General features: G+C 40.5%; 1 protein-coding gene across 5 annotated transcripts in view; it reads left to right on the top strand.

Annotated features, from left to right (window-relative positions):
• Nucleotides 1-12579, top strand: part of pde4ca (phosphodiesterase 4C, cAMP-specific a) — a 79035-nt gene that overhangs the window by 47658 nt on the left and 18798 nt on the right. The window contains exon 1 of one of the 5 annotated variants that reach the window (XM_061796703.1): nt 6414-6676. The exons of the other annotated variants lie outside the window; for them this stretch is intronic. The gene's annotated coding sequence lies outside the window, so the exon portion shown is untranslated. Of the gene's footprint in view, nt 1-6413; nt 6677-12579 lie in introns of those variants that run through there. 5 annotated transcript variants of the gene reach the window in all.

Consider the following 12579-nt stretch of genomic DNA (forward strand, 5'->3'; position numbering starts at 1 on the left):
CAATGAGGGGGATTAGTCAGTAAAGGAGAAAAGGGCACATGAACATGAAGCCCGTTTGCTAATGTTCTCTCGCAGTCTGTTCGGGTGAATACTAATTATTCTTAGAATAAGCAATATGTTAGCCACCGTGCAACTTTAAACGTACAAATAACAGACATGCAGTCTGAAAAGGACTCAACGTAACATGTCAAATGTGAATTCTCACTCTGTTGAGCCTGCCATAGTAAATGTGAAATCGGCAGCACTTTAGTGAATCTATGACCACACTTTCATTTGTGGAACAGTAGTTCTCCCTGAGAGACTTCTACCAGTCAAAGTATGTCAAATGCATTCAGACAAAGTAGTAAATATGTACAAAATACAAACTAACTTATTTAAAGCTTACCTAGGTTTTACTGTCATATATTTTCATAGTTCCTGAAACGCATCCCATTCTCTAGAAACAAAAGCATTGAAACATAGAACATAAACTCCAAATGACAAACAGGCCATGCCCTCAAATTGTCAAAATCAACTGAGAAATAAATCAGTCCTTCCATGCAGTCATCCAGTTTCTATAGTGCTTGTCCATGTTAGGGTCAAAGGTGAATTGGAGCCTAGCCCAACTAACCTTGGGTGAGAGATGGGGTCCACACTACATAAATATGTTTGTAAAACATATTATAGTTTATTTCCATCCATCCATCCATTTTCTGAGCCGCTTCTCCTCACTAGGGTCGCGGGCGTGCTGGAGCCTATCCCAGCTGTCATCGGGCAGGAGGCGGGGTACACCCTGAACTGGTTGCCAGGCAATCGCAGGGAACATACAAACAAACAACCATTCGCACTCACATTCACACCTACGGGCAATTTAGAGTCTCCAATTAATGCATGTTTTTGGGATGTGGGAGGAAACCGGAGTGCCCGGAGAAAACCCACGCAGGCACGGGGAGAACATGCAAACTCCACACAGGCGGGACCGGGGATTGAACCCGGGTCCTCAGAACTGTGAGGCTGACGCTCTAACGAGTCGCCCACCGTGCCGCCTATAGTTTATTTTAATAGTAAAATGATAATTATGCTCAGTTATTTATAATTTAATGGTATTTGTTTAATTACATTTATTTCATTACATAAAAGAAAAAGCAGACATGTTTACATGAAAACAAAATTTGAGCGAAAGAGTAGAGAATAATCTAAATTTCATGCTAATTAATTAACCAATTATTTTATTTAAAAAACATATGTATGTATGTATATGTAAAATGGTTCATTTCACAATTTTGTCTTTAAATATTTGCAATGAATCAAAAATATTTAATGCGATAAATGAATACAAATAATTAATAAATACAGTGGACCCCCGCTATTAACGAGGGTTAGGGATTCGGCCCGACCGTGAATATGGAAGATCTGTGAATAATTGATGCTCATTATAATTGCCATTGGAAAAAAATGTTAAAAACGAATAAGCAGGCTTTATTTAAAATTATTATTATTTTTTAAACACAACTAAGTGGAGGTTTTCGCAAGAACGAGGGATAGTTTCCCCAAAATTCTGCGAATAGGTGAATTTACAGCTATTGAGCCAAGAATATGTGGGGGTCCACTATACATTTAAATTAGCAAATTCCAGGGGGGGAAAAAAGCTAAATGAATGCAACAAATATTGCAGCACTCTTGATAATCTACGTGCCACGGTTGTCCAGATTCAAGAACAGAGCATGCAGTACTGACTTTACAACCCCTGATTTAGTGCCTTCAGTTAACCTTGACATGCATGTTTTTAGAATGTGGGAGGAAGCCAGAGTACCCGGAGAAAACCCACGCAAGCACAGAGAGAACATGCCTGCACCACACAGAAAGGCCGGAGCCGAGATTCAGAACTGAGCCAGAACTGTGCTAACCGCCGTGCTACATAAATCTGTACTTGACATTAAAAAAAAGCCAAAAAAATGCCTTGACATTTCAGTCAGGAAGGTATGATGAGCTCGGGGGTCATGATCTTCCACAAAGTAAAAGGAAGAATTGCCAGGGCTGCTGCCTGGGAATAATGAATTAAGGTTCAGGTGACAGCGCTAGCCCCGCTTAACAGGCCTATCGCCTCACTGGCATTCGCTCAGTCACGCCTGTCTTTCAACTCCCCCCAGATGGGACTGGCGTTGACGTGACAGGCGATGACGCAGGCCGAGTGTCCGATATCGGGGCCACTGACAGGGTGCCATAAATCACATGTTTTACCAGTCAGCCGCTTAGGTAACAAATGGCGGAACACAGCTCTCTCATTACAGGGTTTCTTTTGTTTTTTGTTTTTTACTCGAGGACATGTTGCTACAGTAGTTTGATCAGTAATCATGGTCTTTTCCCAAAAATGATTTACTGTAATAATACATTTCCAAAGAAGTGTTGTGTTTCTATGAAGCCCCAGACATGACTAAGGGGCTATTGTGCACACAAAATGCCAATTTATTGTCGGGAAACGCGTACAACATGTCCATGAAATATTAAATATTTGGGAGTTTAATATAATTTCCATGAATTTTATGTATTGTATTATTCATTTGTATTTTGTGCCCATATTATTCCTAGTTGGTAGCCACAAATTAGTATTTTGTGGGCGTAAATTGGCATTTTGTTGCCACAAATTAGCATTTTGTGTGCATGTTATCTACAGTATATTGTGGCCGCAATTTAAATTTGTAACCCCCCCTTGTCATTTTTGGTGATCTGTATGTTTCAGCTTGATGAAGTTTCCTTTCTCTCTTGCGCTCTGTACAACTCATGATGTCACCACAGTATCATGCAGTTCAAATGTTAGCTGTTTCTATAAAATGCAAATAATAATAAATAATACGTTTTTTTTTAAATCTGAGGAAAAAAATACACCCGTAAATTTTTACAATTTTGTTGGTGTGGTTCTACACCACCACAAACTACAACCTCAGTATTAAACATTTTGAAGAATCATTATTTGTGTACAAGCAGTATTTTGAACACAGCGTTTCTCTCATTAGATTGTATGGGTTTACTTTGACCTTTCCTATGAGTGTCTATTTACATTTTAGTCATATTAACTCTTGCAGTGTGTCCTATACCCAGTAGAGGGACCCTGTCCTCATAGTGATTGAGTCGCCAGCAATTCTCAAGACTGCATCTCCTACACATCTAGCAACACTTACCAGAAAATATCCAACAACCCTCCCCACTCAGAAGGGTTATTTTTGAGATAATTACACTTAGTTGTTTGTATATTTAGCAATGTGGCTCAGAGTGTGAGGGAAAGGAGAGAAAAGGTGGGCGGGTGTGAACGGTGGGCATGTGTAAGACGTGTAAAACAATGGAGTCATATTTGGGACACATTGTTTCTGTGGGAGCCATTTATCTAGATAACATACCACTGGGCACTGACGTTTTGACCTTTTAAACAAATCTCCCAGTTCATATATCTTTCATGTGTGTAAGTTTAAGCACAATGCCTGTTTAAAAAAAAAAATAAAAATGAGTATGAGGTTAATACCACATGAATTGAAGTTATTTGTTGTTTTAGAAAGTGCTTCTCCTTATTATCACATAATAAAGTTGAAGAATAGCGGATCAGTGCTGGTCTCGACTGATGTCGACGGAAAATCCCGAGTTCGGCCAGTCCGAGACTGAGACCAGACCAAGACTTTTGGGAGTCGAGTCCGAGACTGCTCTCACAGTTCTCCAAATAAGAGGCAAAGTATGAATTCTTCATGTGGTGTATTTTTCATTCCCAGTAGAAGCGTGCTGGAAAAATGACACATAAAACAAAAAAAAGAATTAGACATTATATATTACAACACCAAACTGTTTAAGCAAACCATAAGTGTAATTTCATTTTACAAAAGTCCACGAGCTTAATGCTAACCAATAGTGCGGCACGCCACAGAACGATGACACAAATTAGCACGGATTTCATGATAATTATAAACTTTCAAACAATTAATTTAAGCAGTAACACATACAGACCATACAGCGATGCTTGCAGGCATATAGTCGGTCTGCTCTGTTAGAACAACTACCGTATTTTCACGACCATAAGACACACTTAAAAGTCTTAAATTTTCTAATAAATAATAATAATAATAATATATAATAATAAATGGACGGGGCGCCTTATAATGCGGCGCGCCTTATGTGTGCACCGAGTAAATATGTATAAATATTGTTGTGTGATGAGCGGTCCGCTTGACTGACTGGGAGCATTTCCTGCCGACACGCTGCTTATACAGACGAAAAGCGGACGTGCCTGAGGACAGCATGCAGACGTAAAGGGGGAAGGGTGCGTGTGAAGGAGGACGCTAAAGGCACGCCCCCAGTAGGTATATAGCGCCAGGGTGTGAATTGTGCAAAACAACATCGGTTTGGCTAAGGACCCCCGCCCGAAAATGGCACCTACGAAGAGACACGCTTACGAAGCACAGTTTAAACTGCAAGCTGTCAGTTATGCGGAGGAACATGGGAATCGAGCATCCGCGAGAGAATTCAAGATAAACGAATCCATGGTTCGCAAGTGGAGGAAGCAGGAAAACGTTTCCGCGGAAACAAGGCGAGGTGGCCCGAGCTGGAAGACCAACTCGGGCAATGGATTCATGAGCAGCCGGGAGAAGCGTCTCTACAGTCACCATTCAACTGAGGGCAATAACGCTTGCAAAAGAAATTAAAATCGAACATTTTCAAGGAGGTCCGTCTTGGTGCTTTCGATTTATGAAACGGCCCCATTTATCCATCCGGGCAAGGACTACCGTGGCGCAGCAACCTCCGGCGGATTACAAGCAAAAGCTGGCCATTTTCTGCTCCTGCTGCAGTAAAAAGATTGCCGACAAATACATCCAGCCCAACCACATCACCAACATGGATGAGGTGCCGCTCACTTTCGATCAGTTTCGACATCCCGGTGAACCACACTGTAGCGATACGCACAATGGGGCACGAGAAGTCGGCTTTTACTGTTGTGCTTGGTTGCCATGGTAATGGACAGAAACTGCCACCTATAGTGATTTTTAAGAGGAAGACGCTGCCTAAAGAAAGGTTTCCACCCGAAGTCATCGTTAAGGCCAATCAAAAGGGCTGGATGGACGAGGAGAATATGAGAGAGTGGATGAGTCAGGTGTACGTAAAGAGACCGGATGGTTTTTTCCACGCGTCACCGTCCCTGTTGATCTGTGACTCCATGCGTGCCCATCTCACAGCCGCTGTGAAAAATCAAGTGCAGCAAATGAACTAGGAGCTTTCCATCATTCCGGGATCCTTGAAGGAACTCCAACCGCTGGACATCGGTGTAAACAGGGCGTTCAAAGTGAAGTTGCGAGCGGCGTGGGAGCCATGGATGACAGATGGCGAACACATCTTTACTAAGACTAGGTGGCAGCGCCGGGCGAGTTACGGCACCATATGTGAATGGATTGCGGATGCCTGGCTAAGGTATCTGCTTTGACTGTTGTCCGAGCTTTCGCGAAAGCCGGCATCATTGCTGGACAGCCCCCCGGCAACGAGACTGACTCCGACAATGGCGAGAGGGAATCTGCCGTGTTTGTTGAAGAACTTGCCCATTTCGGATACAAAACATGAGGACATTGATGGATTTGCGGATGAGGATTGATCAAATAAATACCGTGAGTACATTGTTAAATACTTCAATAAAGTACAGCCGAACTCAGTTTTGCTCCCGCTGCCTTTTTAAAAACATTGTTTTAGCGTGAATGCATGCTACCGTATGTTTTACCATGCCTGCGCCCAATAATACGGTGTGCCTTATGTATGTGTTAAATACAGAAATAGACCCCATAACTGAGACTGCGCCTTTTAATATGGTGCGCCTTATGGTCCTGAAAATACGGTACTATTAATTCAAATGAATTATCTGTTCAAACCAAACTTGCCCTTGAGCCAACTGCCGCGTCAATTTCCATACTTTGGTTGCCTTATTTTGTTACATGTTTATTATATTTTTTTTTAACAACAAACTGACATTGGAATCAGAAATGGTGGTAAATAGTAGTGGACAACAATTCATAAGAATTTATTCATTTAATCGCTGTATCGATTTATATTCCTACGATCCAACTGGATCGATCTGTGCTCAGCAAGTTAGCCTTTTATATATATATATATATATCGATTTAAATCGTTTTACAATGTAATCAATCGATTGTATCAATACTAGGCAATAATGCACTGGATTTAAGCACGGCAGGCTTTATTTATATGGTGGCATCTATGTGTTGTATTTCCACGAAAAACGCTTGTAATTCCTTTCGCTTGATTTTTTCAGTTAGCACACGGCAGTTAGCAGTGTCAAAGCTACTTTCGTCTTCGTCTCTCCTTCGCATCCTTTTTTTATGACCACATCTTGTCACTCCTTTCCGTAGTGCGAGGGCGAGACACCACAGTATGTGTGTGTGGTTTTTTTTTAAGCACTTTTATTGAAGTTTAAGACATCCGTCTGTCTGGTTGATGGCAGATGTGAGGAGGTTATCAAAAAAAAAAATATATCATTAAGGACAAATCGCTGTGCACTCTGAAGCCTTTCAAGGTGGTTAGTTTAGCTTATCTTGCTACCTGCAAACAACGACAGCAGAGTGCTCTCCAGGGAAACTCGGGCGAAGAAGAGAAGAACCATCGACGACGAATACTGGACGCTGTTTCAGGCTCACATTTGTGCTACAAAGAGCAGGTTTGTTCATTTATTTAGCTCTCTGTGTATTATTAACGTTATTCCTAAAAGATTTTCCTCATGAAAACCTCACATTGCTACGTTTCTAGCCATGAGTATTGAACAGTTTAGACCAGGGATTCTCAAACTTTGGGTCCAGCTTGGGACTTCCTTACAGTGGAGACATTTATCCAAGGACCCTATTATAATTCTATCACCAATTAAACATCTATTTTCAAGGAAAAAACTAGCCAAACAAATCATAGCTGAAATAACATAATACATTTATGTTTTCCCCTTTGTTTCATTGCAAAGCAATACAATCAATGTCAACTCTTATTAAGCAGATTCTTAGTCCATTAGAAAACACATCCAGTATGGTACACAATAAGACAGAAAAGGAAAGTGCACCACGAAAAATTATTTAATGACCATAACTAGTTTGTACCTGATTCCCTTCAACAAAAGAATCAACAAAAATCTAAAAAATTTCACCTGCAAAAATGTCACCTGCACTATCCAGTATGAAGGTATTTATTTCACAGTCAGACTGGATGACTTTTTGGATAAAAGTTACTAAATCGATTTCCAGTCACTGAATCGCTTCAGATCATATCGTTCTAAATGAGCCAATATAGTCCTTGAATTGAAACGGCAGCCATGAATCGTGATATGAATCGTTAGACACCTAGTAAATTGTGATAACCAAACATTTTTTTCATGTTAAAAAAACAAATTGGGGTATTTTTCAGGGTGCTGGAATGGATTAACTGCCTTTCCATGCATTTCAATTGGGAACGATTATTTGAGTTATGTGGCCATGCGATGAATTAAACTCGTATCTCAAGGCACCATTTTTTACAGTACAACTTGTCAGTTACTTTTGTTAGCGGATTTGGGGTTTTGAGTTTTTCCTTGTGCGATTGGGGGTTTTAGATTAGCCCATGTCATTTGTGATTAAAGGATCTACAAATAAACTTGACTTGATATTTGGTGGAGTGGAAAATGCCTGTAGCATTAAAAAAAAAAAAAAATGCAATTTTGGTACCGATTTTCTGCCAAAATAAAAAGAGCAAATCCATGTAGGACAATACATGAAGTAGACACTATTTTACGTTTAAGTGGCCCGCAAAAAATTATGTGGTGGACCTGAACTGCCCCGGCCTTGAGTTTGACACCTGCGATGGAGCGCATTGCAAACTAACTTCACAATACTTAACAGTGTCAATATGAACTGAGTGCTATTATAAAAGATTGTAAAGACTGTTTTTGATGCAACCTCTGTATTGCATCTCGTTAGATTTTTGAATTCTAATGAAATGTCTGTAACTGTAATTATATTTTAAGTAGCATGATATGAATCCGATGACATTTTCTCATTTTGCCAATCTTTTCTATTTTGTATAATTTCCAGTCAATACAATCAATGCCCTGCCCGAGACAGAAAGTCGAACAACATTCAGTTTTCATCATTTAGAAGTCATCTTACCACTGTCATCCATCATAGACCACAAATTTGTGTGTATCGTCACAGTCCATAGTTGTGCCAAGCCTGGGTCCACTCGCCTGTGTTGAACTCAAAGCAAATGAGCACAAGCAAAAAAAACGACACTGAGGGAATGTCGTGGGCGATGTTTTGATCTGGGGTCTAATTTTAGCTCAGCATGGGCTTCAAATAGAAACCTCTCAATAAATATGCATGAATGGGTGGGGGAGGGGGGGGCAGGTGATCTATGCTGGTGCAGCGGGAGAGCAGAGGGAGGAGGGTGTCTCTGTGTACTCTACCTGAAATCCTATTTTTAGCTCCAACAATTCCTCTCTCAGTCTGTTCCCCCCATGCGAGGGGAGGCTAAATTTAGCTACTCGAAGACAGAAGCGTGATGCGAGAACAAAAATAGAATCAAGTTTATGGTCGGAGCACGCAGAAACAGCGAGGGGCATCACGTCATTTGGAAGGACACAAGGCGACATAAAGAAAAATAGGAAAGGGAGAGAGTTGTGAGTAGGAGATGATGCCTGCAGATTACAATACAGTGGTACCTTGACTTGCAAGTTTAATTGTGACCAAACTCGTTACTCAGTTTACTTGTATATCAAATAAATTTTCTTAGTTGAAATGCTATTAATCTGTTCCAGCACCCCAAAAAACAAGTTTTTAAAATAGATGGGCGAGTACTAATACCAGGTATTGGTATCGACCTGATCAAGGCCTTATTTGAAGCTATTAGGTACTCGTGAAAGCTGCCGATACCAGCCACCAATACTTAAGGCAAAAAATATCTGACATTGAGTGAAATTCTTTACCGGCAGTTGGAGCTACTCTGCAGTGGTTTGACACATCAGCGAATCATCATGTGCGCCACAAATAAAGTAACGTCTTGGTTAATAAGTATCTGTCATTATGTTGATTGAAATTTTACGTATCAATAGTACGAGTGTTATCGGTACTCGGTATCTGTGAATACTCGTACTGGTATTGGTCTGAAAAAATGTGGTATCAAACATAACCAGTTTTCAATTAAGAAAAATATCATAAGAATGTAAATAAATAAAATGGTTTGAAAATGTAATTACGGTATGTACTATAGAATTAGTGTGATGTGTGCCTTTAATGGGCGTGGTCTAATGAGTTTCATAAAGAGCTCTGACCCTAACTCAGCTTGGCTGTTTCCCATGCGTTTAGTTCAGTGTTAGCGTCTGCTCCATCCTCCTTGCAAGTGTTTTCCTTTTGCATTTGCGAGTTTTGATTGTCGGTGACTTTGGCAAATTTTGGCTCGCAGCACAAACCACAAAATTGACCAAGCAACAACTAAAACTTGTAAGTTAAGGCGCTTGCACTGTAAGTCAATTTACCACCATGTTTTTAATAAAGAGAAATACCGGAGTATTCTACAGAAACATAATAGCAAATGTAATGAAGTATTCTGGTTTTATAAAGTAATTATTGTATGCACTGTAGTATTTGTGTGTTGGATGTGTACCTTTAAGGGTGTTACAGGTACTGTCAAAGTGATCAGTCCTTCACATTTCGGTACGAATGCACCATGCAAACTCATCACGCAAACCAAAATTCGTCTTTACTTTTTGTCTTGCTCTCTCCTTTGCACCCTCCTCCCTGTCCTCACTCCGACTCCTCTGCTACATATAGTTCAGTCAGTGTGTCTGAAGCTGTCACATGAATGGAGGGGCGAGGGCTGCTGTTATGTAATAGTCAGTAACACACCAGCGTCTTCTCCTCATGCTGCTTCCTCATTGGGTAATGGAGCCAGGGAAGGGAAGATGGAAAGAGAAGGTTTTTTTTTTTTTTTTGCATACTGCAGTTGCTATGTCTCTTCATTCAAAGGGATTGGCAGAAATGATTGTATCTTTAGTCACTGCATCCAAGTATTAAAACAAGTAGGGGTAAACTTGAGTATGAAAATGAGTTAAATTTCTACTTAAACTATCACAACACGTTTGTGGTTATAGATAACGTATTGGTTCTATAGTTTTATATATATGGATATGCATGTGAAACGCCATATACGAGCTAGCAGAAATTAGCATTTTTTTTGGGCGTTAATGGTCATTTTAAACCTTCAAACAACTGCTACTTAACCCACACGGAGCAGCAACACATACAAACAGAACATACAACAATATATTCTGTCTGCTCTGTGGGAACATTGACTATTAAGGGAACCTTTTCTGTCTCTTCCTCTTCTTGTTCATTCCACTGTAGACCTCAGTGCCGCCCAGCGTGTTGTGGCACAACATGGTAGTACACTGATTACTCCCAACTCTAAATTCGGACTTGCCAAAGAATATATATCCATCCATCCATTATCTGAGCCACTTCACCTCACTGGGGTCGCGGGCATGCTGGAGCCTATCCCAGCTATCATCGGGCAGGAGGCGGGGTACACCCTGAACTGGTTGCCAGCCAATCGCAGGGCACATAGAAACAAACAACCATTCGCACTCACAGTCATGCCTACGGGCAATTTAGAGTCTCCAATTAATGCATGTTTTTGGGATGTGGGAGGAAACCGGAGTGCCCGGAGAAAACCCACGCAGGCACGGGGAGAACATGCAAACTCCACACAGGCGGGGACGGGGATTGAACCCCGCACCTCAGAACTGTGAGGCTGACGCTCTAACCAGTCGGCCACCGTGCCGCCAAGAATATATATATATATATATATATATATATATATATATATTTTTTTTTTTTTTTAAATTTATTTATTTATTTTTTATTTTTTTATGAATTAACAGGGGACTATTCATATGTCTGAAATGTTCGTAGGTATACTGTAAAAAAAATGTTTTTTTTTTAAACTCAGTTTAAACTCAGCAATGTAGCAAGAATGCAAATGATGAACCATGATATAGCGGGCTAGCACTCTATATAGTTTGGTGCTCGGCTAATGTTTTTTTACTGTGTAATCTGTGATCTTTTTGGGAGGGGGCAAGAATTGTGTTGCGACAGTGTCTCTGGGTTGGCATTGTCAGCATGGTGGCTGCTGGTAAAAAAATTAAATAAAATGTGGATCAATGCAGAAACGTGCCCAGCCTGTAAATAGCGTAGCTGCGTCGTGCTGGATCAGGAGGAAGTCCCCCATGGCTGAACACCTGTCTATTTTTAGACTCTCACTCTCACATGAACTTACCGTTTGTGCACGCAGACCTAATGATGTTCAGATATTTTTATACCTCCCCTTTATGACATTAAGTTTCACACCCTCTACATGGATTGCACTTTACGCAGCTCTTGTCTACTGTCATGTTTACACTGTTGATTATAGTGTTTCTCAGCTACAGTCCCCTCCAAATGGCCAAGGTCAGTTCCTTTGTTTTTGTTGTATACTGAAGACATTTGGGTTTCAGACCAAAAGTTAATATGAGAAAAAAGTTCAGAATTCCAGTTTTCATTTCATGGTATTGACATCTAGATGTGTTAAACAACTCAGGACTAAGCACCTTTTGTTTGAAGCCACCCACTTTTCAAGTGAGCGAAAGTATCGGATCAGACATGATTAAATTAACTTAAAGTGAATAACATTTAATAATGAGGTTTTCTGGGCTGATGAGGCCAAGATTAACCTCTATAAAGGTGATGGAAAGGCCAAAATATTGAGAAAGTAAGGATCTGCTTATCATCCAAAACACACAAGCTCATCTGTGAAGCATGGCGGCGGTAATGTCATGGGTTGGGCTTGCATGGCTGCTTCTGGAGCGGGCTCAGTAGTCTTTATTGATGATGTAACTCATGATGGTAGCAGCAGAATGAATTCTAAAGTCTACGGAAACATTTTGTCTGGCAATTTACAGAAAAATGTATCCAAACTAATCGGGAGAAGCTTCATCATGCAACAAGACAATGACCCAAAACACACTGCCAACACAACAAAGGACTTCATTAGGGGGGGAAATTGGAAGGGCTTAGACGGTGGAAAGTCAATGGGTCGCAGGCTTGATGCAGTTATTGCAAGTAAGGGTTATGCCACCCAATATTAAATGCTATTCACTTTAAATTAATTTAATCATGTCAGTTCCAATACATTTGCTCACTTGAAAAGTGGGTGGCTTCAAACAAAAGGGGCTCTGTCCTGAGTTGTTTAACACATTTAGATGTTAATACCATGAAATGAAACCTGGAATTCTGAGCTTTTGTCTCATATTCAACTTTTGATTCGAAACCCATGTAAATGTCTTCAGCATACAACAAAAACAAAGGAATTGACCCAGCGCTTTTGGAGTGGAGTATATATATCGCTTTCAGTCCGTGTACCTGAAATATCACATTATCTTAAATGGGTTTTTACAGCATACTTACTGTAATGCCCTCACATGTAGGAATGGAGAGCCACAGTCACCGATGCACTTTTCAGCCCTTTATTGAACACTGGTAGAACAGTAGAACACAAACACAGTGAGCATAT

The sequence above is a fragment of the Phyllopteryx taeniolatus genome, chromosome 14 (genome assembly GCF_024500385.1).
Source record: "Phyllopteryx taeniolatus isolate TA_2022b chromosome 14, UOR_Ptae_1.2, whole genome shotgun sequence".
Taxonomy (NCBI): domain Eukaryota; kingdom Metazoa; phylum Chordata; class Actinopteri; order Syngnathiformes; family Syngnathidae; genus Phyllopteryx; species Phyllopteryx taeniolatus.